This window comes from Acanthochromis polyacanthus, chromosome 6, assembly GCF_021347895.1.
Source record: "Acanthochromis polyacanthus isolate Apoly-LR-REF ecotype Palm Island chromosome 6, KAUST_Apoly_ChrSc, whole genome shotgun sequence".
NCBI classification, from domain to species: Eukaryota; Metazoa; Chordata; class Actinopteri; family Pomacentridae; genus Acanthochromis; species Acanthochromis polyacanthus.
Window position 1 is genome coordinate 40682487 of NC_067118.1, and position 27055 is coordinate 40709541.

A 27055-nucleotide genomic window follows, 5' to 3' on the forward strand; every position below is an offset into this window, starting at 1 on the left:
GTTTTAGCAACACCCACCAGTCTTGTGTTTCGTTGTCACCTTTTTCGTTCCCTTTTACTACTAAGCAATAAATCCCTTACCTAAACCAATTACATCTGGTTATTTTGTTACATCCAGCCAGCCCCCAGAGGTTGGGTCGTAACAATTATCAACCTCTTCATTTGATGACATAAAAGAGGATTTTTTGTCAAACATAGCATCTCTTTATAACAAGTTTTCTGAAACTGTTTAATTTTGCAAATGAGGTATTTTTACATGCATTTCCAGAACAGAAATCTTAACATTTTATAAAAGCAGTTTCAAAATTCCTCTTTTTTTTCTTTTTCTTTCCTTTTCATTTCTTATTTTTTTGGCATATTAGTGAAGGGTGTTCATAGACTTTATATTGGTCTCATAATGCTGTTAAGAGCCAACAAAAATCCATTTTCACTATGATTTTAGAAGCAGAATGTTTTATAAATCAGACTAGGACTGATATTCAAATAAAACACAAAAGCCGTGGGTAAGTGAGCTCTACTGAAACAGATTCTTGGCTAAAAGTAGAAGAAAGAAATCAAGAAAAAAACTTTAAACATTTTTTTTAGATTGTAAATTGTATTCATTTTTATTGGAAAACATTTTTAAAAATCCATTTAGTGTATATCATCCTGTAACCTGACCAACAGTTCTCTGAAATTGTATGTTTACATGTTCAAATTACATCTTTCCTTTAAATATACAAACATTTGCGTGACTGTCTGAACAATTAACTTGACCTAAAAACTGACCAGTGCATTATAAAGCATGCATGTTTGTCACCTTAAAAACAACCATATAAAATAACTGTGGTGTTCTTTGCATCATGAATAGGACAAGCAGCTGAAACGGAGGCTTTAATGTCTAGATATTCTCTGTCAGATGAGTGTTTAAAGAGCCGAGATATGCAGACACTTATCATTTGGGTAAATGTGCCATACAACTGGAGCGCTTTGTAAGTGAAGACACAATACGTTTACCACGCTGAAGGGACGCTAATGATTACACCGATATAAAACAGAATCACAGTGAACTACAAAGTTTCATTAACCTTTTACATCTTCTTCATAAATCTAAGGTGAAAGCCTTTTAGTGTTGTTGTTATTGGGTTCAATTCAACAGTCGTTCCCGTTGTTTACCTCAGTGGTAGTCATTACTTTGACTTTATCGATACAGACAGGTGAGAAATTAAAGGGGAAAACAGCATAAAGCACCTTAGTAAGTGTTTGGGGAAAAATGGAGCACAGTTCTTCAAAAAAAAACAACATTTCTTCATTTGGTGTTTTGATGAAAGCGGTGAAGAGAGATGTCCAGCATGATGATCAAAGTCTCCCATGTGTGTTCAAAGGCCAAAGCATATGATTTACATCAGTTTCATTCAATTGTTCAGTGTTTCTGTCCTGGAAGAGAGCAGAAATGGGAAACGCTACATTATAGGATGAAAACAATCACTTTTGATCCAACTTTTTCTTATTTTGCAGAGAACCTTCCCTTCTGAAGAGAGAAAGATACAGAAACAGTAGATCTCCTCACAATAAGTGTCAAAAAATCAGGTTTTTCAGTTCACCATCATCTGTAGAATATCATTATTATGTGCATTTACTCAATTTTAGGTGAGACAATATCATCGGTCTTCTACCTGCAGATTTGTCTCGGCTTTCAGAGGACAGGTTTTTCTGGGAAGGAGTACAGAGTGAGCTGAAACTGTTTGTGAAACCAGATAAGATCAGACGCTTATGGCTGAATATGCAGGGGAGTTATGGGACAGACCTCCTCTTCTGGACTTCTAAATAACAAAGGAGAGATACTGGTGTTTGCAAATCTTTGAATAAATACCAAAGAGATTAGATTTCCTCTACAATCTTCATACATGTCATTAACCCATAGCTGCTTCCTCTTACTATCATTTATTTGCTCCATGTCTTAGTATTCATCTTTAGTTTTCACCCCAGTGAGGTTTTCCTCCTGGTCTTAGCTTTCTGTTATGTTTCCCTGAAGGCCTCTGTTGCATCTCTCTCATCCCTCTGACTGAGGCATCACTTTCCTGGAAATTCAGAGGAGGAAACTACCATAGTTTGACTTCACGTAACCCCCAAAGTTCACATTTAAATGCCGGTTTATCAGGTAAAACTGGTGCAGTCTGATACAGCAGTTAGTTAGCTTTAGGTACTTTATATGTGTCTAATTGGTCCAAAATTCATTCTGCAGTTGAACAAAAAACTGCAGCTCAGTGACTACCACCCCTGACTTTGGGACAATGGTTCAAATCCCGGTCAGCTGTCCAGTTAGGATCCTTAGGTAAGGTCCTCTGTGTTGCCCCACCTACCTTTGGATAAAAGCATCTGCTAAATTAAGCTGTAATTTTAACTCACAATAGGACAGGAGTCATCAAGAAGGTTAAAACCATTTTCCCACTAAATTTAATACTTATAGTATCATTTAAATATTTTTTCTTATTCCCTTGTTTTACCACAGTAATATTTTCTTCCACTGCAGCTTCATTTAAGTGTTAGTTGGAACAAAACATACATTTTTGTGGTGTATTATCAATAATATTATGCACTGAGTATATTAGATGTTACCTTTTATGATCACTTTATCATTTCTATTATCAGAATTTCTGAAACCTTGGGATTTACAGTATGCCTGAGTGCACTCTGAAGTTTCATTAATAAAATATGAAGCAATATTTTATAGAATAACTAATTAAATACTTGCTGACTATCAGAAAGTGAGCTACTGTCTGCACTCCTGTACATTTCCAGTATTTTCAGTCAACACTGCTCTCATACTGAACGCTAACAGGATGAATTGTTGCTCCTCACTCCTTTCTTCCTTTTTTTTCTGTTGCAGATGAAATCTGACTTCTGCCTTTATGAGCATAAAAACCATCATTGCATCCATAAGCCATAATAGCAGGGGTCCAGACAAATTAATGAGATAGTCTGCACAATTACATTTTGTTTCTGCATGAGGCAGCACGCAGCTGTGCGTGTATTAGATTTCAGATGAGTCTGGCTGAGCTCGCTCTGCCGCGGTGATACTGGACTGTCTGACTATCTGATTCAGTCCCCTGATGCTGATAAAGTGGTACCAACACATGCAATCTACTCTGCTGTGTCACCGTGCAGCAGCAGAAAACACAATATGGCAGTATTACACTGATGGGTAAAGCGTTTAAGCATTTGTTTCCCCTGTAAATTATTATTTTTTTCACAGGGAAATCTGTGTTTTTACAGAAAAGCGCTAGATATTTCAAAAAAGATGCTACTGAATTTCTTAAATTAGTTTTTAAATCTCTTTCTGCCACAAGCATCCATCTTTTCTGCGTTGGGATTAAAACAAAAGAATCCAGCGGTGGAATTTTTTCTTTTTTTCTGATCTTTTACAAAGGTAGACAAAGTGGTATCACAAAGGCTGGTAAAAATCAGTATTTAAAATCTTACATAAGCAAAAGTGCATGAATATTCTTAACATAAAAAAAGCAGAAGTATTTATTGTGAGGCCATGTGACCACTGTCAGTGATGAGTTTCCACAACACTGACGAACATTACCGACACGTTCTATCAATGTTTTAAAGAAAAAAAAATAATTTAATGTTTAAGAACGTTTTTAAGATATTGGTCATTTCCAATAATTTACGTATAGGGGTAAATAAGAGAATGAACCGAATGAACAAGGGTTAGTTTTGATAAGTAACACTGTCACTTTAAGAGCAGTGTGGGTTCAGATCCCGCGAGATTATAATGTTCACGCGAGACTTGAGACACGTTATGGTTGATAAAAAATAACCGCGAAACATCGAGATGACGCAGGTGTGTATTTTACCTTAAAAGGAAAATGTCCGTCTAAATGTTGGCAAAGCACAGAAATTGATACCGGTGTCAGCAGATGAGATTAACTGATGATGAATTTGCGTTTTTGACCATTTTCGTCGCTTGTTGAAACAAGTTTGATGTTTGATTTGTTCACCATGCTGATCTTACTGTGATGTGTAATGGACATTTAGTGAAAATGTTTTTATTTCGCTTAGTGTTTGCCGTGTGTAGAAGAGAGAGAGATCCTGCCTAAGCTAGTTGACTTGATTTAAAATGTATATTTTGGACTCATGTGAGAGAGTTTATATGAGGAATGTATTTTGTTTATTCTACATGCTGCTGAATTTATGCACTTTGAATTTGAATTGATTTTGTGAACTCTCTGGCTTGGCAAATGTGTTTACTTGCTTTGTATTTTATTACTTTATTTAGAAACTGAGCCACTACTGTTGTCTACGATACTGCTGTCAGTTGTCCATGATACTACTCAGTTGTCTATGGTACTACACTCTGTTGTCCATGATACTACTTGCGATATTACACTCAGTTGTCTACAATACTACTCTCAGTTGTTAACGATACTATTCTCAGAAGTCTGCAATACTACTTTGTGGTCTGTGACTCTCATTTGTCTATGATACTATGCTCAGTTGTCCATGAACATACCTCTGTTATCTACAATACGACTCTTAGATTTCCACAGTACAACTACTGATACTACTGTCAGTTATCTATAATATTACCCTCAGTTGTCTACAATATTGCTCTCTGTTGCCCAAGATACTATTTTCAGATGTCTGCAATGCTACTTAGCTGTCTGTGATGCTACTCTCACTTGTCCATGATACTACTTTCAGCTGTCCACGATACTACTGTTAGTAACACTCTTAGTTACTCTCAGTTGTCTACAATAATACTCCGTTATCTACAACACTACTCTCTGCTGTTCTACTATTCTCCATTGTCTACGATGCTACTCTGTTGTACATGTTGCTACTCTCAGTTGTATCGTCTTTGTGGAAGTAGCTAACAGGCTAGCTAGCTTCTCTGTGATACTACTCTCATTTGTCTAAGATTCTTGGTTGTCCATGATACTACTCGCAGTTGTCAACAATATTATTTTTAGTTGTCTATGGTGTCCGCTGAGTATAGTTTAGGGAATGTTATTGGTAAAATTGACAAACTAAGAATGAAAACCTTGTGTATGAGTTCAGGGAAGTATATTAAGTAAATAAAGCTGTTCTGTTTAGTCCAGAGGTCACCTGCTGTTCTCAAAATGATTAAATTCACACAATGTCACTCAGTGCTGCATGACAACACAGGGACAATGCTCCCAATGCTACATTCAGAAAATATTTTGAGAATATTAGTGTCTAATGTGTTTAACTTAAAGATCATTGTCCTAGCTTTAAAGACACCATTCTAGGAACAAACATTAAAAAAGAAGTCCCACTGGAAACATAATAGATCCTTGTAGAACGTTGTCAGAATATTTTTAGAACAAAAAGTATTCCAGCTGGAATAGTATCACATACTATATTACTGGATTATCATATAAAAGAACTATGTCTAACTACTTTATCGTCTTTTAGTGATACTTGTAATGCATCATAGTTTAGAAATAATCATATGTTTTCTTTGTAAAAATACCGAAGTATCCTGTAAAGTATCAAGTAACTAGATAATTAAATAAATGTAGGAATCTGAAAAACTTATAAAAGTACTACTTTTACTGGAGAAAAGTACCTTTTTCAAATATTTTACTTTCCACGAACCAAAACTGTTCATAAGTGGGCTGTATTAAGAAAAAATAGAGCTTGATTTATAAGAAGGATTGCAGAAAGAAACTCATTAAGTCTTTAAAATGTGTTTTATGTTGTTGTCAAGGTGGTCACGGTGTCAGTTCAGCTGAACCATGTTGTCTTCATACAGTACATCAGAATAGGTGCAGTACCTTCAAAACACCTCTTGGTGGGTGTCTCCAGTTGAAGATCTCAGCAGCCTGAATCTATTTTTTCACTCTTCTACCAATCAAAGGAGTTTTACAATGAAACATAATTACAGCTGAACAGAAATCGCTTCCTTACAATAGACATGATTTAGCATTTAGAGTGATTGTTTGAATGTATAGGGTCCAAAAACTTGATTAAGTGTGATTATATCTTATACTTTCTTGGGTCAGAATCCCCATCTTTGTTGTGAAATATGTCTTTAGATGTTGCAATGTAGTGTAACTATGTAAATGTATTCCGTCTTGCTTTGATTTGATTGACGGGTATCCCCCAAATCCTCCAACGAGGAGAATCCAGAGGGTTATTATACAGGGTGCAGTGAGCAGTTGAGGAGTAATTTTACCCCCAGGAGTGGAAAGACCATGCAATTTACATGTCCGACTGCCTCGCTTATTGCACGCTCAGTAGCCAATGGGGTCTCATCTGTGGGGTTTTTGGGATTTGAGATCTTATTGTTGTTTGCTTTCATACACCGTCTGACATGTCTGACACTCTCAAGGCCAGGAGTTGCATGTGTTTATCTGCTGAAAACGCATAAACAAGGTTATAGCGTTTTTATAATTTTTGTTGGTGAAAAATGCATTTTACATTGCCTTCTTGCTACACCAAACCTTAGAAAAATCGTCTTGTTTCCGCTCCATCCTCCTCCCTTTTCATTTCCCCCAATGTTTTCTCTTTTCCTCCTGTCCTTGGGAATTCAATAATGGAATAGTGTTGCTGGAAACCTTTCCTCTATGTATTCATGTAACAAGGCTCGGCTAGTGGGTGTTATTGTATGTCCTTGAAATGATGTAGATGCTATCAGTTTCACTCCTGGCTGTGAATGTTGAACATGTGAATGCGGGTGGAGGGGGAGAAAAAAAAAAGAAGAAACGATGGTTTGCTGTGATTGTGAGTGAAAGTTGCAGCAGGTGTGGCGATGACTGGAGTTGTGAGAAATGTTGAGAGCTTAAAATGAGCCCGTCCACCTTTTCTAGGGCCGTTTTTTTGCCGGTCTATTGTCACCAAAGATGGGGTCGTAGATGGAATATGGAGATGGACAATAGCAAATTCATATCTGTGCATAAGCAAAAGACGGAAAGGGAAAATATTACTGACATTAAGCAAAAAGTAACAGCATTGAAGAGTATTAATAGCTGCTGCGGGTTTTTCTTAGCATCAATATAACCCTCTTTAACAGGAAATGATTTTTGCCTGGATGTACATTTCCGTCATTTTCCCTTTTTAAAAATGATTATAGTGTTTTTGGAAGCAAATTACAGTTTGTGTAGAATTTCTGCTCAGTAAGAAAACCTATCCTTTGGAGCCAAAGTCATATGACAAACATGATAAATGAGCATAATTCCCCTTCTTGTGCTCTTTTTTTTTTCCAGTCTGACCCAAACAAGTCTGAGAGCCACCCCTTGACCTCCAGGCCCCTCCTCCACCGGATCCAATAGTGAATCACGTATTACATTATGCATTAACCTGCCATTGACCTCTCTATGCTAAACTCGATTGCCATATTATCTCCACTGTAATGTTCTACTCTTAGTTATCTTCCTAAGGCTGAATCAGATTTTGTGTCCCACTTTACCCTCAGGCATAAAGGAAAAAGAAAAGAATGACTGCTGGGTAGCATGAAGAGATGTGGGGGAGGCTGTTTGTCTCATCTAAATCACCAAAGGTAGGGAGACGCTGCATCATTAAAGAGGGCACAACATGTTTGTTTTCCTGCTGTTGAAACAGAAAGTTTCAGATTAGGGTGTAAGACAGAGGTGATGTTGTTATTTTTCCCCGTTAGAAATAGTGAAATTCTTCAAAATTAAGCTCTTTAAAATGACCCCTCCTGTCACCTGACACTTTTAACATCTCTAATTACCCCAACCGGCTTGAGCAATCGTTGTTTTTGTAATCAATGCGCTTGACCGATGCGCCTGCTTTGCAGCGCTAATAACAAGAATAATGATAACCCCGCGATAGTGTTTTTGAAGTCAAAATAATACTAATGCTGCTAATGATGAAGCATGCTCAGAAATCCCTCCCCGTCATCCCATTGTCTCCTGTGGCGGAGAAGCTGGCCCCCGCGGCCCCATGGGAAATCTGTAATGTATTCAGCCAGGCCTTGGGAGTAAAATGAAAACAAATGTGGTGTAATAAAGGAGAGAAGATGAAGCGATTCTGTGATGATGCTCTCTACCAGCCTTATAAATCAAAATAAAAGTGGAGCAGGTCATATGTGCCCCCCCCCCCCTTACCCTCACTGGATACACACACATATATCCACATATACATACACATACTTATAGGTAAATGTATGAATGCCGACAAAGTGTATTCGTAACACACGAAAAAGAAAATAAAAAGATACAAACACGCATCCCACTGCTTTATGTCGCTTTTGGCCTTTACAATCTATACGTTTGCATTGCATCAGGTATTTTTCCGCGTCCCAAAACTGCATAAAATCTTACTTATTCTCGAAATTACTCTCTGAACATGAAAATCATGCCTTGTTATTGGCAGATTGTTGACATTTCGGCCTCAAACCTCACACTGCTGTGTCCCAACTCTCCAAAACGTCACCGTATCATTGCAGACATGTTACCTTTTTCACCTCCTAAACCCTCTGAAGAAAGCAGCGTCAACTTGTGAGCAATCATTTTGGCTGAATATGTCATTTTTCATGCACAAAGTGATATTTTGCACGTGTTCTGCCGTCCCGTGCTTGAATTATTTTTAGACGCCTCAAGAGGTAAAAAAATTATCTAGTAATTCACAAGAAAAGCAAAGGATTAAAAAGGAGCATCTGGGGGGAAAAAAAGGATAATAATTTTGTGCAGTGTAAAGGTTCCGTCTGCTTTCCTATCCTGTTAATCGTTTCGTGACCCCTCGAATTGATCTTGCAATCAACCCGCGGTTTGGAAACCACTATTACTGTAATTAAACATGACCGAGGCTGGTGGTAGTGGCAGTACCGCTGAGCGTCTGTAGGGGCTGCTGTGGTGTCGGTGTGCTCGTATGAAGCCGGCGGGCACTGAGCAGAGCGACTGTGAGGTTTGATGATGGTACAGTAGCAAGGAGGACTCATTAGACTGAAAATCCAAAAGATTGAAATGGGGGGAAAAAAGAACCCAAACAGCTGGTTATCTTGGCCCAGATTTTAAGCAGGTGATTGAAGACTCAAAGATTCACTGATGGGGCAATTAGAGTTGATTTGGAAATTGTCGCCTTTGTGTACACGGTGAGTTTAAAGGTCAATAACAAGGTGATTTTTTATTTATTTATTATTATTTATGTGGGATACTTTCTGCCCAGCAGCTTCTCCTTCAGAGCCTTTCAAACCTGCAAACTTTGAAGACGGATTTGAGACTTTCTCTGACAACTCGGCTGCTTATTACGTGGATAAAGAATAATAAACAGAGGGTACGATAAATAATTGATGCCTAATAAGTTGAAGGAGAGTACGCCAGGGTTCCTTTTTTGAAAAAAATATTTTTCCAGGCCAAGAATAGAGAAAGCCTGCCCGAGTTGTTTATTTCCTCCCTCCTTTCTTTCTTTTCATGTCCTTCTCATTTTACGAGCCATGAGTCAACACAGCACACGTAAATGATATTTTGACACAGAGATCCATGAATAATGTATTTGAATTTACTTTTATGCCAGAGTTAGACCCCTCTCAGCACCCTCTCTGCCTCTCTCTCCCCACCTTAGCTGCTTCTTTTTTTTTATTTCCACCCCCTTTTTCTCCCCTCCTCTCAGTCCCTACTCCCCTATTTTCCTCTTCATCCTACCCTTCTCCTCCTCCTTTCTCTCTTCAGTATTCATCCTCATCAGAGCTCAACCTTATTTCTTCTCTCCAGGACCCTCCCCTCCTTTTTCTGTCTCCCCACTCTCTCTCCCCTCCTACACCTCCATCAGACGGCAGACAGAAAACAGTACGGGATCATTTTAGAGCTGAAGATCGACCACATCAGTGTTTCTTATCCAGGGCCCTGCGCAGTTGGCTGCTCACTGATAAATTTTTATAATCATGAGCTCAGGAATTGGGACAGACACAGGTGAGATTTTTTTTTGTGTGTGCAAAAGTTACTGAGTAAAAGAGAGAAAAAAGATTGACTTACAGGCTTACTTACTGATTTACCACAGCCCAGTGAGCTGAAATATGGATAAATAAAGTAAAAGAAGAACTGTGAAGGAAGGATAGTTCAACCTGGATTTTAAGGACATTTCTTAGCTGCTAGAAAATGACACTCTTTGGGAAGCTTTTTTACATATGTCGCTTTACACTGCCTAATAATGAAGGCCTGTAAGGTCAGGAAGGCCCCAACAGCGAGCATCGATTTGGCATCTGAATTAATCATCCATAACTTGATATGTTCCGATAAAGTCATCAGCAGCCGGGCGTACTGCGTGATCAGCAGCCATCATTCTTCCTCACCATGTCGCTGATGTTTAGCCCGAGGCCAACAAACCTGCCAGACGACACAGCCGTGTTTTAAATGGAAATTAAAAACATTTATTCTGCCGCTAAATAACTTGGGGAAGGACCGAGGAAGTTCAGGGTCCTCTGGCCATCTCATTATCATCTCCATCATTTTCTGTTTCAGCTCCTCCACCTACACATCATGTCAGGATCATCATCTTTAGCCCTCCAAGCGAAAGCTCATGTACAGTGACCTCCCAAGGCCACTTTTTTGGGGTAAACTCATAGACAGTGTGTAAAGATGGACGTAGCATCTGGCTCCAGAATTGAAGCCAACCCGGAAGTGTCAAAAACTTGCAATATCACGCCGTCCGCTAGGGTTGGCTCCAAAAAGCTTTTGCTCCATAGACCCCAATTCATCACAGGAAAAAATAAAATTTGATAGACTGATTTTCTACAGCTCAGGATTTTTTTCCCGTTAGTTTTCATGGTCAAAATGAGAGATCAGGTGGCCGATCTTAAAATAAATCAATACTGAATTTTAAATAAATCGTTAAAGTTGGAGGAGCCAGGGGGCGTGGCTATACTTGATAGACAGTCTTGTCTGGAATGATTGACAGATCCTTTAGGGCTTCAGTCTGGCCCGCCCATAGACTGGTCTTGCCCCTAGTAGCTCTCCGGTCCAGTCTGTGTGATGACGCTTTTTATGTCACTGGCTCCAAAAAATCCAAAATGGCGACCAGGAAGTAGCAAAATCCGGGCTTCATTTTCTCTGCGTTGAAACCAACGGGTGACGTCACAGTTAGTTCACGCCTGGGTAAACTGCACCAGAACTCTTGTCTCACAAAACAAAACATCCTGATTTCAGTGACTTTCCAGTTTTGAAAATAGACATAAGAAAAATATATTCTTGCTTCAACTCTGGTTCCTGTGAATGAGTGGCTTCTTCAATCATGCCTGCTTCTGAATTTAACTAAAACTGTCTGTATGATGTTCACAAAGCAGGAAGCAGACATCAAATGGCGATTTTTCACTCGCACCTACACAACTCGACTCGGCTCGACTCTACTGGGTTTGTGAGGTTTTGCTTTAGGACGTACAGTAGTATCTGGCATCAGCTACTATTTTAGCACCTATTTGGCCAGGGTTCCCAGCAAGATGAGTTGACCAGATAATGTGACGTCTTCAGAGTGCAGGCTACTGATTGGACATGGAGTGATGACACACGAGAGCGACTCCTTCACAAAAGCCAAACCCGCCATTTAAAAAAAAAAAAAAACTGGCAACAGTGACGATGCACATTGCTCTTCACGAAACGTGGCAAAATTTGAATGTGACAACCAGACCTGTACCGTGGGCGCATGCATACCATCGCCTCGATGTTCTCCACTGTTGTATTGCATTTGTGTTGCACACAATGATGTTAAGGGACTTTCGGGCCACTGTGCTATGACGACTCCACCCACGATGACGTGATACTCAATTTCAATGCAAAAGACCTAAGTTGAGCCGAGTAGGTGTTGGTGGAAAAGTGCCTAAACATTCAAGAGTCTTTTTGGGAGGACAGGAACTAGAAATTGTCTCCGAAATGAGACCTTTCATAACACTTCGTGCTGCTAGAATGTTTCTACGTTCCATGTTGTTATCACACATTGAATACTGGATAACATGTTGGTCGCTGACACGTAGAAATACACAAAGTCATAGAATCACTATAGAAAATTGTTAAAGGTCTTTGATAGAAAACCAATGTCGTATCATGTTTGTCATAACTTATTGAGCTTTGAGAATTTTAGAAATGTCAAATTTGTTTGTCTGATCTTCAAGGACTCACCCCACCCCCCATATCTGATGTTCTTAAAAGAAGGGCTCACAGCAGTCTCAGAGGGGCCTAGAGATCCCACACAGAAGAACAGCCTTCGAAGAAAATATTTCTTCTGTAAAGGCCAGTAAGATCTGGAACAGTCTTCCACTCTCCGTAAGGGAGTGTCCCACGTTAGCAACCTTCAGAACTCCCCTTAAACAGTGGCTGAAAGTCAACCAGTCTTGTGACCACTGACCTTTAACTACTTTGTGTATTTTTTGTAATGTTCTTTTATTGTGACCTATTATCCTTTTGTTGTGACCTTTTGTCCTCTTATTGTGACCTTTTGTCCTGTGTCTCACTGCATGTTTCTCTGTTATGTTTTCTTTGTGTACTTTTTGTAATGTCCTTTGATTGTGACCTTTTGTCCTTTAGTCATGTCCTATTGTCCTTTTATTATGAGCTTTTTCCTCTTATTGTGACCTTTTTTCCTCTTATTGTGACCTTTTGTCCTGTGTCTCACTGCATGTTTCTCTGTTATGTTTTCTTTGTGTGCTTTCTGTAATGTCTTTTTATTGTGACCTATTGTCCTGTATTTCACTTTTATGTTTTATTTTTTTTTACCTGCCTTGGGACTGCAGATGTAAATTAGCATTGTTGCGATAATCTGGCATATTTACGTCCGTCTATTGTTGTCTAAATAGACATTCATTAATACTGTCCCTATCAAATAAATAAATAAGAAATATAAATGGCAGCTGCTGCAGAAATATCTTCCAGCAGAAGCAACTTCAGATAAAATCTTATCACGAGCTTGGAGGCTGAATGTATATCGATTCGGAAGTCTTTGACATTAAAAAGTTTGGGAACCCCCCCCTGATCCACACCATAATCCAGATGGTGATACCAGTCGCCGGTTGCAGCCTGTAATCTACTTATTTTACACTGTTGGGGTAATACAGTCCTCATCCCCCCGGCGTGAAAATCCCTCTGCTGAGAAGTGGCATCGAAGGAAGCAGGGATGAATAATCTGCATCATCCTCCTCTTGGTCCACAGAGTGGTTCTTCATTCATAATTTACCACCGGCACCACCCCATTACATCTGATGAAAGCCACTGACCTGAAAATACAGAAGAGAACCGACTCCTTCGAGTATGACCGCGGTCGCCTCCGTCCCGTGCAACCTCACCGGCAAACATCAGCGAACGAGCCCAACGTCAACACACGGATCTGATGTCCTCTCTGCTCATGCAAATGGGAACGTGACACTGAGCGGGTTTCCACGCAGATATCTTCGAATAGAATAGAACAGAATAGCTTTATTGTCATCATACATGGTGGCATGATGAAAATATACATAGCTTCTGCTGGACGGTGCATTGATAACAAGCAATAAAATCAACATTGAATAATAAAATCAAATGCACATATAAAGCAAGGCAATATTAAAAATGACAACATATACTAAGGAGGTCAGATTATACAATATGGGAGGTAAATGAAATGCAATAAACACCAATAAAATGGAATAAATATGGCCAGGAAATTGCATGTAAGCAGCATTTGAACCATTAGAAGTGACACCATGCATTCAGGTTTTCAGGTGTTTTGAGTTCAGGACTCTGATGCACACTGATCAAAAAGCAGGTGTTTTAATAATCTGCTAAATTGCTGGGGTGTCTTCTAAGTGATAAATGTTTTCCAAAGCGTGTTTCTGACATCACCATGCAGAAGCCATGTGTCCACGCCTTATTGGAAAGTCAAAAGTATTAAATGTGTTTCTCCACGGCTCTTTTTTTTCCTCCCTACTGCTGTGACCCAGAAACTGCATTTTCCCAGTGGTATTTGAAAAGACACACGGTATGCAGTTACATTTGTTTAAATTCTGATGTGTGTGTTTGTGTGTGTGGCTGCAATTATGGTACGTTTCGTCCTGGCCATACATTTTTTTCCTGAGCTCAAGCTTCTTTGAGCAGGCTTCCCTTTGTTCTTCAGTGTGATTGGTCTGTGAGAAACAATGGGAAAAGCTTAGCCCGCTATGACATTAAACAGTAAGTTAGTGCATTATTCTTTTCCCTTAATGCACCGAAAACACAAATAGAAGCTTAATTTAAACGGCGAGAGTTGTTTAATACATTTAAAAGTGAATGTGTGGATATTTTGGGAGGATAGAACCCTAAAAAAATGCTATTAAACCTGGTTGTATAACAGTTATTTATGCTTTCCCTTCTCTTTCTCGTAAAACCTTTTCACATTAAGTATATAGGCTGTTTAATCACAGCTAAATGCATTAGTCACCGTGTTGGCCCGAGGCTCTTGGAGCTGCATTCACAGTGCATCAGTGGCTGTGATATCTAAAGCTACCATATCCCTTTAAGCTAGTTTCAATGACTGAATCTCTTGTTGCAGTTAAGTGAATATTTAACAGACTTTCTAGTTTCTTCTGCTGCAGAGTTTTTCCATATCAAGCTCTTCAGAGATAAGCACAGTTTAACAACTTCCACCCACCCACCAATGAAAAGTTAGCAAAAAGAGGAAGCCCTGTGAAGACGTCCCATCCTGTATCAGAATGCCAATCAGCATATATTTTGAACCGTAGTGAGGCTTCAGCTCACCACATGACTCATCTGGGATTATGAGTCATATTCTACCTCAGTGCAACAATCTTCACCACACACCTACAGACAGGGAAAGTTCTCACACAAAGTTAACGACACGGTGTGCTTGTGACTGTTGACAACACGAAAACTGGGACAATTGCTTCTTCTTCTTTGTATTTCTTCCATTTCTTTTTTCACCTAGTGCAGCCCAAATTCTCAAAAAGTGAATTAGATCCCGTTTGAGCTGATTTTAGGAGGTAAACAATCTCCTCACACTGTAAAAAATGTTTGTAGATTTTACGGTGAAAAACGGTCAAACGATGACGCTAAAAATCTATAGACTCTAAAAGAGTTTGATTCAGTTTATATAACACTGAATCACTGTAAATAAGTTAATCAGGAGAAAAATGTCTTTTTTTTAGATTTTTTTCTCTGGAAAAAATGTATTTCCCGACTCTCAAAAAATGCTGTAATATGTACAGCAACACTGTAATTTTTGCATTTCATTCTCAAAAAGAATATTTTTTCACAGTTATATGCATATATTGTTGTGCTGATAATGAAAACATGTTGCAGTATTTATAACAAGCAACATGGTAATTTCTGCATGTAAAAAATTGTTTACCAGTCAAATTGATGTACTTTTGTGTTAATAACGGACATATGCTTTAATATTTATGTCAGCTTTGACCACAATTTTTGCTACAAACACACATATTTAATGTTAAATACGCTAACTGTTGTGCTAATGATGTAAAAAAATGCTGTAATATTTATAATAAGTTACACAAACTTTATTTTATATACTATTTTCATGTAAATTTTCATCATTTTGAAGGTTAAACCTTTCTTTTTTACAGTAAAATATGCAATGAAGCACATTTTTTAACCCTAAAATCAACAGCATCAATATACTTATTTATCGTTAATGTAGAAAATGTTTTACCGTGTTTTTACGGTGGCAATCTGGCAACCACAGCTGCCAGAACTTTACCGTATAAACATTTTTTTTTACAGTGCCCCTTAGAAGAAAAGTTGAAACTTTGACCTTTCAAACTGCAATTTTGACATTTAAACACATCTCAGATTAGTAGTGATCAAGCTTTTAAGATAGATACGCAGACAGTAATAGTAAATAACCCTAATTTATTCACGTTGAATTGTAATTGAGTGGTGTGTTACATATAAATGCATTAAATCCAAATCGTTGTCTGTACAGTCACTCAACAACACAGACCCTTGAGTCAGGCTTAATCAAGTAAACTTCATCTGAATTTGCAGCCTCTCTTTGAAATGGATGCATCTGTGCCATTATGGGGAAATAATTGTGGCCACTTTCATCCCGCACGCAATTAGTATCTCTTCTGTGAAGTCGTCAGTCACTTAAAGGACAAGGGCAGACAGAACCTTTGTCACTTTAATCATCCCTCTGTTTTTTTTTGTTTTGTTTTGTTTTTTTTGCTGTTGTTTTTCTTTTTTTTTTCTCCACACTGGCATCGAAAGAGTTCCCACAGTTGAATGTCAACAAGTCATCGCGTCCTTCAGGCCTATTTCACATCATTAGTGCTCTTCTTTGAGTTCATACTGTGACACCATCAACCTGCGATGTATGGCAGAGCTGTTAGAGGCAGCGTGGACAAGGTTTTGCGTGATTTCCAACACTGATTCAGCCACTCACCGCTGCAACATGAAATGCTGCGCTGTGCAGAATCATCGTCGTCTGCGCGCTTTCCAAGACAAAACACATTTTCGCAGAATCAGGATTGGTGACGCTATGAATGCGTGCAGAATGTAATTATAGTGAACATGGGCAACGCATCAGTGTTCGATACAGAGAATTAGAAAGATGCTCTGATTAGCAGTTAATAAAGTGGAGAAATATGACATTGTATGTTTATCGCTGATGATGTGACTCATGCTGTGGCTAACTGATATGTGGAAAGAAACGTGATGTGCTGTGTTGTGTTTGACACGATCATTTAACACACGCTCACAAACACACACAGTATTGTACGCTGCTCAAAAAAATTAAAGGAACACTTTGAAAACACATCATATTTCAATGTGGGGATAAAAACAAACTGGATATTTTCATTGATATGGACTGGATAATGTGCTAGGCATGAAAAGATGCCACATTGTTTGATGGAAATGAAAATTATCAACCCCCCAGGAGGGCTAAATTCAAGACACCCCAAAATCAAAGTGAAAAACTGATGTGGCAGGCTGGTCCATCTTTCTGAAATTCCTTGGCAGCAACTCAAAACTGTATTCAGTAGTTTGTTTGGCCTCTATGTGCTTGTATGCATGACTGACGATGCCGGGACAAGCTCTGAATGAGACGACTGATGGTGTCCTGGGGTATCTCCTCCCAGAACTGGACCAGGGCCTCGCTGAGCTCCTGGACAGTCTGAGGAGCAACCTGATGGTGTCGGATGGAACAAAACATAATGTTCCAAAGGTGTTCTATTGGATTCAGGTCAGGTGAGCATGGGGGCCAGCTAATGGTATCAGTTCCTTCATCCTCCAGGAACTGCATGAGTTCTCTTACCACATAAGACTGGGCATTGTCGTGCACCAGAAGGAATCCAGGACCACTGCACCAATGTAGGGTCTGACAATGGGTCAAAGGATTTCATCCTGATGCCTAATGGCAGTGAGAATGCCATTGTCCAACCTGTAGAGGTCTGTGCGTCCCTCCATGGATATGCCTCCCCACACCATCACTGACCCACCACCAAACCAGTCATGCTGAACAATGTTACAGGCAGCATAGCGTTCTCCATGTCTTCTCCAGACCCTTTCATGCCTGTCACATGCGCTCAGGGTGAACCTGCTCTCATCTGTGAAAAGCAAAGGGCACCAGTGGTGGACCTGCCAATTCCTGTGTTCTATGACTAATGTCAACCGAGCTCCACGGTGCCAGTCAGCGAGCACAGCGAGCATTAGAGGATGCTGGGCCCTCAGACCACTCTCATTACATCTCTTTCTGATTGTTTGATCAGAGACATTCACACCAGTGGTCTGCTGGAGGTCATTTTGTAGAGCTATTGCAGTGCTCATCCTGGTCCTCCTTGCACAAAGGAGCAGATAGCTGTCCTGCTGATGGGTTGAGGACCTTCTACGGTCCTGTCCAGCTCTCTTAGACTAACTGCCTGTCTCCTGGAATCTCCTCCATGCTGTTGAAACTGTGCTGGGAGACACAGCAAACCTTCTGGCAATGACATACACTGATGTGCCATCCTGGAGGAGTTGGACTGTCTGTGGAACCTCTGTAGGGTCCAGGTATCACCTCATGCTACCAGAAGTGACTCTGACCCTAGCCAAATGCAAAACTAGTGAAAAGCAGTCAGACAATATTAGGAAGAGAAAAAAATGTCAGTGGCCTTCACCTGTAAACTCATTCCTGTTTTGGGGGTTGTCTCATTGTTACCCCTCTAGTGCATCTGTTGTTAATTTCATGAACACCAAAGCAGCTGAAACTGACTAAAAAGCCCCTCAGTTACTTACTTGACCAGATCAGTATCCCACATGTTTGACTAACTTGATGCAATGCTTAGATTAAAAGGTGTTCCTTTAATTGTTTTGAGCAGTGTATTTACTGAACAGAGCAGATGAATGAAGAATTTCTAAATCACCCTGAAGTGTAAAAAGTAGCTAAAAATGAACTTCATCAACATAAATCAATAAATTACTTTAATCAATCTGAACCAGCAGCTGAATTAAATGCTGCTTTCATGTTAAGGCAACAGCAACAATAATACAGTAATTGAATGTATCATTTTAAAAGAGGCTGTGCAGCATAAAAAAAGTACTTTTGCTTTTCTAAAAAATTATCTTGATAATACTTTGGTGCTTTAGTCACATTTTCATTCCAGTACTTTGACACATTGCTGCCTTTGCATATGCAAATCATCTAATTCTAAACTGAGGTAATATTTGAGCACATTCTGCCTGTTATTTTAAATAGAGCATTTGTTTTTCCAACACAGCATGTCAGCAACAGAACGTAATAAAACATTGAAGAACAACTGTCGCTATTGAGTCGAATATCAGCCATCCATCCATTTTCTATACACCGCTTTATCCTCACTAGGGTTGCAGGGCTACATATACAGACAAACAATCACACTCACATTCACACTTACAGACAATTTAGAGTTATCAATTAATCTCAACATATTTTTGGACTGTGGGAGGAAGCCGGAGTACCCGGAGAAAACCCACGCATGCACAGGAAGAACATGCAAACTCCATGCAGAAAGATCCCAGACCCATCCTGGGATTTGAACCGGGGATCTTCTTGCTGAAAGGCGAAAGTGGTAACCACTACGTCACTGTGCAGCACCATGGTGAATATCAGTGAAATAGAATTAATGGGGTTGTTGATGCCGCTTGTGGACCAACTCGATGAAGTTCCTGGACATTTTAGGGGACTGGATCATCAAAAATAAAAACCACAGTGGAGTTGAGGACCTTTTAGTGTCTAGCTATGGCTCTAAATGACGTGTAGCATCTTGGATCTTCTGTGACATCATGTGATTTGTATAAACCTGCATTTTAAGGTCACCTTTTACAGTCACTGGTCAAAGGAGTGTCCGTTTACTGCTCATGTTATCTGATCATTGTCCTTTAAAGCTACACCTGACAACAATGTGGATTAACTCAGTGGTTGAGAAATTGTCACCAGTGAAACAGCTCAGGAACTCGTTGTGCTTCATGTTTTCTAACCGCAACAATAAAAATCACGTTTTTAACTTTTCATTAAGTCAAACGAGAAGATCATTTGCGTGCTGTGCTTATATTTTCATTCATTGTATGGGTCAATATAGAATTGCGGAAGTTTTTGTATCATAGTTGACATTTTTGCTGTTTTCAGGCCTAAAATCAACATGGCCGCCTATAACCAAACACCACATGGCATTTTACACAAAGATTCATCTAAATATTATATATACAATTGAATAAAATTGAAGTTGAAAGTTATTTCTAAAGATATTGTAGTAAACCTGTTGACTACTTTATGTTAAATAACTCAGAAAGCCTTGGAGTCTGGCCAGTCTTTTCTTCAGGAGGAAATGACATCATGTGGAGCAGGTCATGTGATCTGGAATTAACACACTTCCTGGAGAGGTGTTTTTGTGACGGGTAACTTAGTGGAAAGTGGGACACAGACACAATTTGTTATTTTCCATAAAAAAATTTGATATATTGCCAAAAAAGAAACATCTGTCATGATTATCTCAACTTAATAAAGAGAACACAATCTCAACGGTTTCTGAATCAGCTCATTTTATTTTTGTTTCGCTAATTAGAAGGTGGTGGGTGTTAAATTTGAACAGCAATTTAGTTGACGTTTTAGTGATATCCAGCATTTTTTTAATTAATAACTGATTATTTCCATAATAAATAATTATTGAATTTGTAAAGACATTATCCTAATGAACATAAAAAAACATGTTATATTTTTACATTTTAATAAAAAATATATGCAAGATGAGCTAAGATCAAAAGTCCCTCCATTATACATTGACCCGTATGTCATTTCTACCTCCATTTCCTGACTTTTCGCTCTTTGCTCCACTACTGATCACGAACAACAGTGACTTTTTGTCTTGTTCCAGAGAAGTTAACCTTTGATGCCCACACTCCCGCTTTGTGGCGCTGCAGTCAGACGGACTGAAAACACAGCTACAGTTTGACTCCCCCACCCCCCTATACCTCCTAATAAAACTGATTTGCTCTGGCATGTATTGTTTTGAAAAATAAATCAGTCGACCCTTTCCACTTCATGCACTCGTGACATCATTTGTTTCCCCTCTTAACTCAATTATTGTCACTTAGTTCATGTGAAGGCCAACAACGACCTGTAGCTGCAGAACACAGACCCACTCTGAGCGGCACAACACAACGGAGCAGGAAACGGTTAACGCCTTGAGCAGCCTGTAAGTTTGCCCAAGTTAAATACGAGGGAGAATATTATCCGCCTTATTTTTCTGTCACCCAATCCTCTTTTGCCCGCCTTGAAAAATAAGCTTTAAGGTAATTGTGTCATTGTGTCATAAGGCACAGGGAAAAAATGGTAATCCATTAAATTGTGTTCTCTGTTCTCTGTTGCTTTTGTAGTACAGAGCGACATCACAGGATTTTGGAAAGGTGAATTATAAATAATTACCTTTGATCCAGAAAAGCCTGACGAGTAATAACATTTAATGCTATAGCTGATCAATGAAACTCAGGCTTCAGGTTGTTTTTGTTTTTTTTATGTCTGAAAAATATTTTTTTTTGCAGAAGATGCCAGCCTGTTTCTTGTTTAATGTCATTTACGGAGAGAAATCGTGATTTGCATCGACTTTGTTCCTGCAGCGTTTACCTCACTTTAGTTTGACCTTTAACCTTTGCTGCCTGACAAGTTCATGCACGACTCAAAGTGCTATAGTTTGGATGCAAACCATTTTAATGCTATAGGTGATAAATAATTCAGCCGTAAACATGAGAGGGACCAGATGTTATTGAACGCACTCATTCGAAAAGGTCTTTGTTGTGTCAATTAGTTGATTAAGTATCATCTGCTCGCCCTGTCGCAGTCGGGGAACCAGATCTGTTTTTAAACGGATTCATATTACAGGGGCAGCGGGGAGCAAGAGAAAGGGGACATTTTCAATTACATGTCAGCATATGTGACTGACAGTGAGCAACCATTTGATCAGGCTTTTACTTTAATTGCTTGCATTTCATTAAGTATAATCATTTATGGTGGAATTTAATCAGCGAGGATGCAGCAACGTACCGCGTGGACTCGGAGAAGAAAAACAGACAGCAGAATATGCTCCATTAAAGTGTGAGAGGCTTCAGACGGCCTCATCATCGGGCTTAATTTAGCTGTAAAAATGAACAATATATTGACGTTTAATTTGGTTCATACCACATGATACTTTCTTTTTTTTTATTATGCACACGCTTGCCAAAGCTGTTAGCCGAGGAAGTGTGCAAGCAGCATCAAATTACTGAACAACATCATTATTATTATTATTATTATTATTATTATTAACAATGAAAGCTTAAACAGTGCAAATGATTACCTCTAACATTGTTAAGGGGTTAAGAGAAACTTGAAATCCTCTCAGAGAACTGAAAGCCTTTGTTTTTTTTAAAAGCCATTTCTTCCCACACAAAAATACTTTTCTTCCTACACAAAATCTCTTGGATGCCTACAGTAGATGTGATCATTTGCAGACTGGAGGACGACAACGGCGAAAGAACAAGTGAGACAGAGAAAAGAAGCCCTGAGCCGAGCCTTATGATGAGCGCCGCAGCAGGAAGTCTTCATCCTCCTAAATATTTAGCAAGCACCTGATTCTCAGCTGATAGCCCAGACCCGGCCTTTTTAGGTCAGGAGCATCACAAGACCTGATCCTCCACCACCTGCCAGAAGGACACACTTTAGCAGCTTGTCTCTTTCTCTGGCACATTCTCTGGTTCACCTGCAAGGAGGAAATCAGTTTCGCGTTGAACCAGATTATCCCCTCAAACTGATGGGAGATATGTCACCTGTGGATTTGTCAAAATCTTTGGTTTGCTGATCAAACTGGAGTCTTAATCTGAAATACGAGTGCCGGTAATAACTGCACCGTAAGAATTTCTGTCTGTCAGCAAAGCAGGAAATAATCAAATTCCAAATATAGATATATATATTTCCTTATTTAGCTCACTGGAGCACAGAAGATGTTCATGATCGGGCTTTGAGATTTATGTCTGAGATTTGAGCTACATGCAGGCCAGTTTTGATCTGAACTTCTTTCTCCAGCACATAGAATGTTTAAAATCTAAAATTTTCAAGGTTCTTGAGATGCCACAAGCAAAAATCCATTCATTGGCATTTGAAGCTTGGATCTCAACGCTGGTATTTCGAAACTTGACCTGCTGATCTAAAGTTATCAGGACTACTTGAGCAAATACAAACCTTGAATGACTGTATCCAAACCAGAAAGTTTTGTTTATAGGCAGTGTTCTACATAGACAGTAATGCTAGTCAGCGTGTTTCAGGCTAAATAGCGATTGTTAGCATTCTAACATTCGAACAATATACCTGCATGTTAGCTTGCAGCACTGCCGTGTTTAAGGGCGGTTTCACAGCACAACTAGCTTAGCGGTAGATCCTTAGGATGTGTTCACATCACCAACAGCTCTCTTACTTTTAGGGGCCAACTTTTCCATACTGTGGGGTTACCAATGCAGGGAACAACAGCAACCAATCAAATACACTGGCGGAGTGCCAATTATCATCTTTTCTGGCTAAGAAAATAAAGTTAAAAATCTAGTTTCTATTACAATTACAAAAAGGTCAAATTTAGCCCACGTCTAGATTTTTGGTCAGTATGCATGCAAGCGTGCATCCTTAGAGATTATTTCATAATTCAAACACCATATTTCTACTGTTTTCTTGTGACTGTTGCAACAAATGTACAATAGTTGCCACTGTGTTTCTTCTCTGGATCAAATCATGTCTTTGAGTTTTACAGTCAGTTGAGTAATGCTTTGATGTCTGGTAAACCTTTAAATGCATTAATTTATTGATCCAACTGGACTGGTCTCACTAGAATACTAAACAACACACCACCACCAGTTCATCCACCTGCACTGTTTTAATGCAGGAATGGTTTTATCTTGGTTTTACTGTGACCATAATAATGATTTAAAGGGCTTCTGCTTTCATAACCACACAATCCACTGCGTGTTGGTTTCATCATTCATCAGACCCACTCCAGATTGAGTTTGTTAAGGTGTGTTCGCTCTGAGACAGCGTGGTTCAGGCCTGCTATTTTCACCCCGTGTCATCTCACTGCAAATCCATTCAATTTGAGACAAAATGCCACAGATGAGCAGAAATAGATGGTGCAACTGTGGGAGCCAGGCGTAAACCAAACCTGTTCTTTGAGTGCCTCCTCTGACGTTGTTTCTCAGTAAGAAGTGGGGGAAAAACGTACGGCGGTTTCATTCATCCTATATGCATGACGCCTTGCGTGGGCGTTCACCTAACAGATGGACATCCTGATCTACATTATAATCAGGTTATCCAGTGAGAAAGAGGGACAGCTCATCTTTGATGGGCACATCATTTGCATACAAGTACATACTACGGTAAACCCCCCCCAACGCTTGTGACATATGCCTTCAGTTCATCTTATTTAGGAATGCAGGGTGTCAAAACCGCGCAATGACAACACAACAGGCGGTTAGAAAAAAAAGAAAAGGAAAAAAATAATTCACAAGCATCGGAGGGAAGCAGTTCACTCCTCTTGTGCCATTTGGTTTTCATAAACAGCACAGCTCTAAGTGCTGCTAATACTTTGTGAATCACTTTGTTCTTGTTTGCCAGAACGGTGTTCAGTAGCAGCCTCTGGGGCTTGTCTGCAGTCAAACAGGCTTTTTCCTCTCTTCCTCTGTTTTCTGTCACTTTTAAGTGATCGGAGACAAGGGTGAAGAATGTCAGCAACGGCAGCTGTAAAGGAGTGTGTCGTCTGTTGATGCTGGTCTCTCCTGGCACATGTAAGCGCTGTCACTTTCCCTTTCGATCACCATATCTCCGGTGTCAAAACACGGAAGCAGGGATGAAAATGAAATGAAATCTTTGACCACACTTTTCATAACATTTTTAAAAATATTACCACAGATCTGAGCAAAAAAATGAAAGAAAATTACAAAACTGATGCCACAACTTGTTAGCAATTCATTGAAAAAAGCATGCATTAGAATAAAACTGTTAAATTAGGGGGGGAAAGGGGAAAAATCTGTCTTGCTGTGTTTATTTTCTTAGTTTCCTGTGCTTACTCTTTTGTATCGTAATGGCAGTATTTTCACAATGTTCCCCACCATCTGTGGGAATGTGATACCTTTCTATAGCAGAGTGAGAGAGGGGTGGGGGGAGGAAGTGGTGTTCTCTAATCCCAGAATCCCTCACATCGAATCATGCAAATTTGGTGCACTTTGAAGCGAATCCAGCTCCTACCATATGCAGAGTGAAAACAACAATCTATTATGCATGCATTGCACCAAGCTTATGGTAATGTTATTTCACTGCTATTCCTATAAAGTCAAATTTGCAGATGCACAACATATCTAAAGTTTCTTTTAAAATAATATTTGTCTCATTGTGGTGTGTATTTGTGAATAACAAGCGAAGTGTTTGGAGGTAGCTGCTGGGATCTGTTTGTGTCTCGCTATTGAAGTGACGCTTGAAAATTGGATGGGTGATATTTCCTTCTTCCAATCTGTGTTTGAGAGGTTGTATTTTTCCTGTAGTCACACCGAGTATGTTCTTATGATTCAAGTTTTTTTTGCTCTCTAAATACAACAGCGCAATTGAGACTCTCGTGCACTACAATGCTATTTGTTTTTCACGGTGTTTGTCGCTCCCGAGCTCCAAGGAGCTTAGCGTTCGTGATGTCTTTGTCATGTTGTCATCAGCAGCACAACCGTGTCATCCTATCAGGAAGGGATGAAGTTAGAGATCTGCATCAGCCACAAATAAACTTTTAATGACAAGGTATGTGTTTAAGCTCTCAGGCTGCTCATCACAACATACTGCTCGGCGCTCTGGCATTGTATTTTTACCAGCCAAAAAGCTGTCAGAGCGCTTTGTTGCTCTCTGTCTACGGGTGGATTAAGAACACAACATCAATGATATTTCCATTTGTTCAATGGATAATTAGGGCCCACGACATGCCAAGAATCATTTTCCATCTTGGCTCATCCTAATTTGGGGGAGGAATCATGCAAAGTGTAATTGGCAAGACGAGATGTGACTGGTGTCTCCCAAGCGGATCCGCGCTTTGTTACAACATGCAGTTCTTAATGAAGAGACCAGTAGCTCGCTTGATTATGTGCTGTTGTAATAAAAAATCATATGCATAAACCTTCCAGCACTGTGCAAAGTAAACTAAATTAAAACTTAAGTCATTACCTGACATCTCTATCTATCTGAAGTTTCCTCTTTTTCTCTCTCTAAGCACATGTAACAGAAATAAGTTTGCTAAGAGCAGCGTCAGCAGGTTTTAACCCGGCCCGGGTCAGTGTGGGTGGTGCTGAAGAAGGGATTGCAAACCACTGAAAAGACGCACACTGGTATGCAGACGAGCACACTTTGCGGTGTACCTGTGAGAGTCCTGCTTTGACATATGAAAGGGTGTCAAACAGTTGGCTGTTGATTATGAAACCTTCTTCGCAGACTGGAACAATGCTTTCCTGTAACGTTTGCATGTTACGATCTTTGTACATGATAGTGTTTGGGTGTCTGTTTATGCTAGTAATGAATACTGAGCTGGTTAGACATATATTTCTTACAGTTAAACACATGAGGAAGGCTTTAAAACTTCCCCTGTCCTTTGGGTTTCTCTTTATGCTAGGGTTAATTAAGATTGATATCTTCTTTTTAGCTCTGTCTCCCTCTACCAGCTTATTTCAACTCTTCCTTCAAGCTTGATGTTTGGACTAAGAGAAATATTCAAACCCCAAATTCCTTAAAAGGTTTTTATTCCTTCAAATGAAGCTATTTTCTGCATCATTTATTCAATTTTCGACAAAATTCTGTGTCTTTTGAAACTTCTCTACTAGAATTGAAAACAAAGCTCTCTTGCTTTGAAGGATATTTGTCTGCACAGCATGGGTTGGTAATGGCTCGGCTGCCAGCAGGTCCAAGCGATTTACATGCTAAAGGTTTTTACGTACATACATGGTTCAGGCGCACGGTGCTACACAACACAGATACATACATACATGCGGCCGCATTCACACCCCCGTTATGCACTCAAAGCCTCGTAGCATGAGAGTACACCTTATAAATCCACAGGATTTGGGGAATAAAACTGTTAACCTACTGTTGAGAGTGAGTGCAGCTCTGCAGGGGCAGCTGCATATCATGCAGGATGAGAGACGGGACGTGGGGTGGCTTTATCACTCAAACTGGCCTCATGGAGCCCGCTACTCTCTGCCAGCCAGACTCCAAGTTATTCTATGCCAGTGGAGCATTGATTTTCCACACTGTTAGCTCACATTATTCCCCCTTTCCTCAGAGGAAAATTGCAGGGATGAAAAAAAAAGGACTCCCTGTGATCGATTGGTCCACTGCGCTACTGTATTCAGGTTACAAACGGAGGGAGATGAGGGGAGAGGGGGAGCAGGGAGGGAGTGATGGAGGATGAGAACTGAGGTAAATATGGACTAAACAACTAGGACTAAGGAGGAGCAGGAATACAACAGGGCACAGGTGCTTTCATTCACCCTTTTGGCATGTAGTGTTGCTTTTAAATGAGAATCTGCAGTTTTTTTTAACGAGCGTTTTGTGCTGATCGTTATGGAGGCAACTTCCACACAAAAGGGTAGAAAATGCAGTCGATTAAT

At 39.6% G+C, this 27055-nt stretch overlaps 1 long non-coding RNA gene across 1 annotated transcript in view; it reads right to left on the reverse strand.

Annotated features, from left to right (window-relative positions):
• Positions 1 to 636: 636 nt before the first annotated feature.
• LOC127534531 (uncharacterized) overlaps positions 637 to 27055 on the reverse strand; it is a 47898-nt gene continuing 21479 nt past the window's right edge. The window contains exons 2-3 of the long non-coding RNA XR_007942685.1: positions 13177 to 13348; positions 637 to 1415 (exon numbers count right to left, since the gene is read on the reverse strand). This is a non-coding gene — a long non-coding RNA (uncharacterized LOC127534531). The remainder of the gene's footprint in view (positions 1416 to 13176; positions 13349 to 27055) is intronic.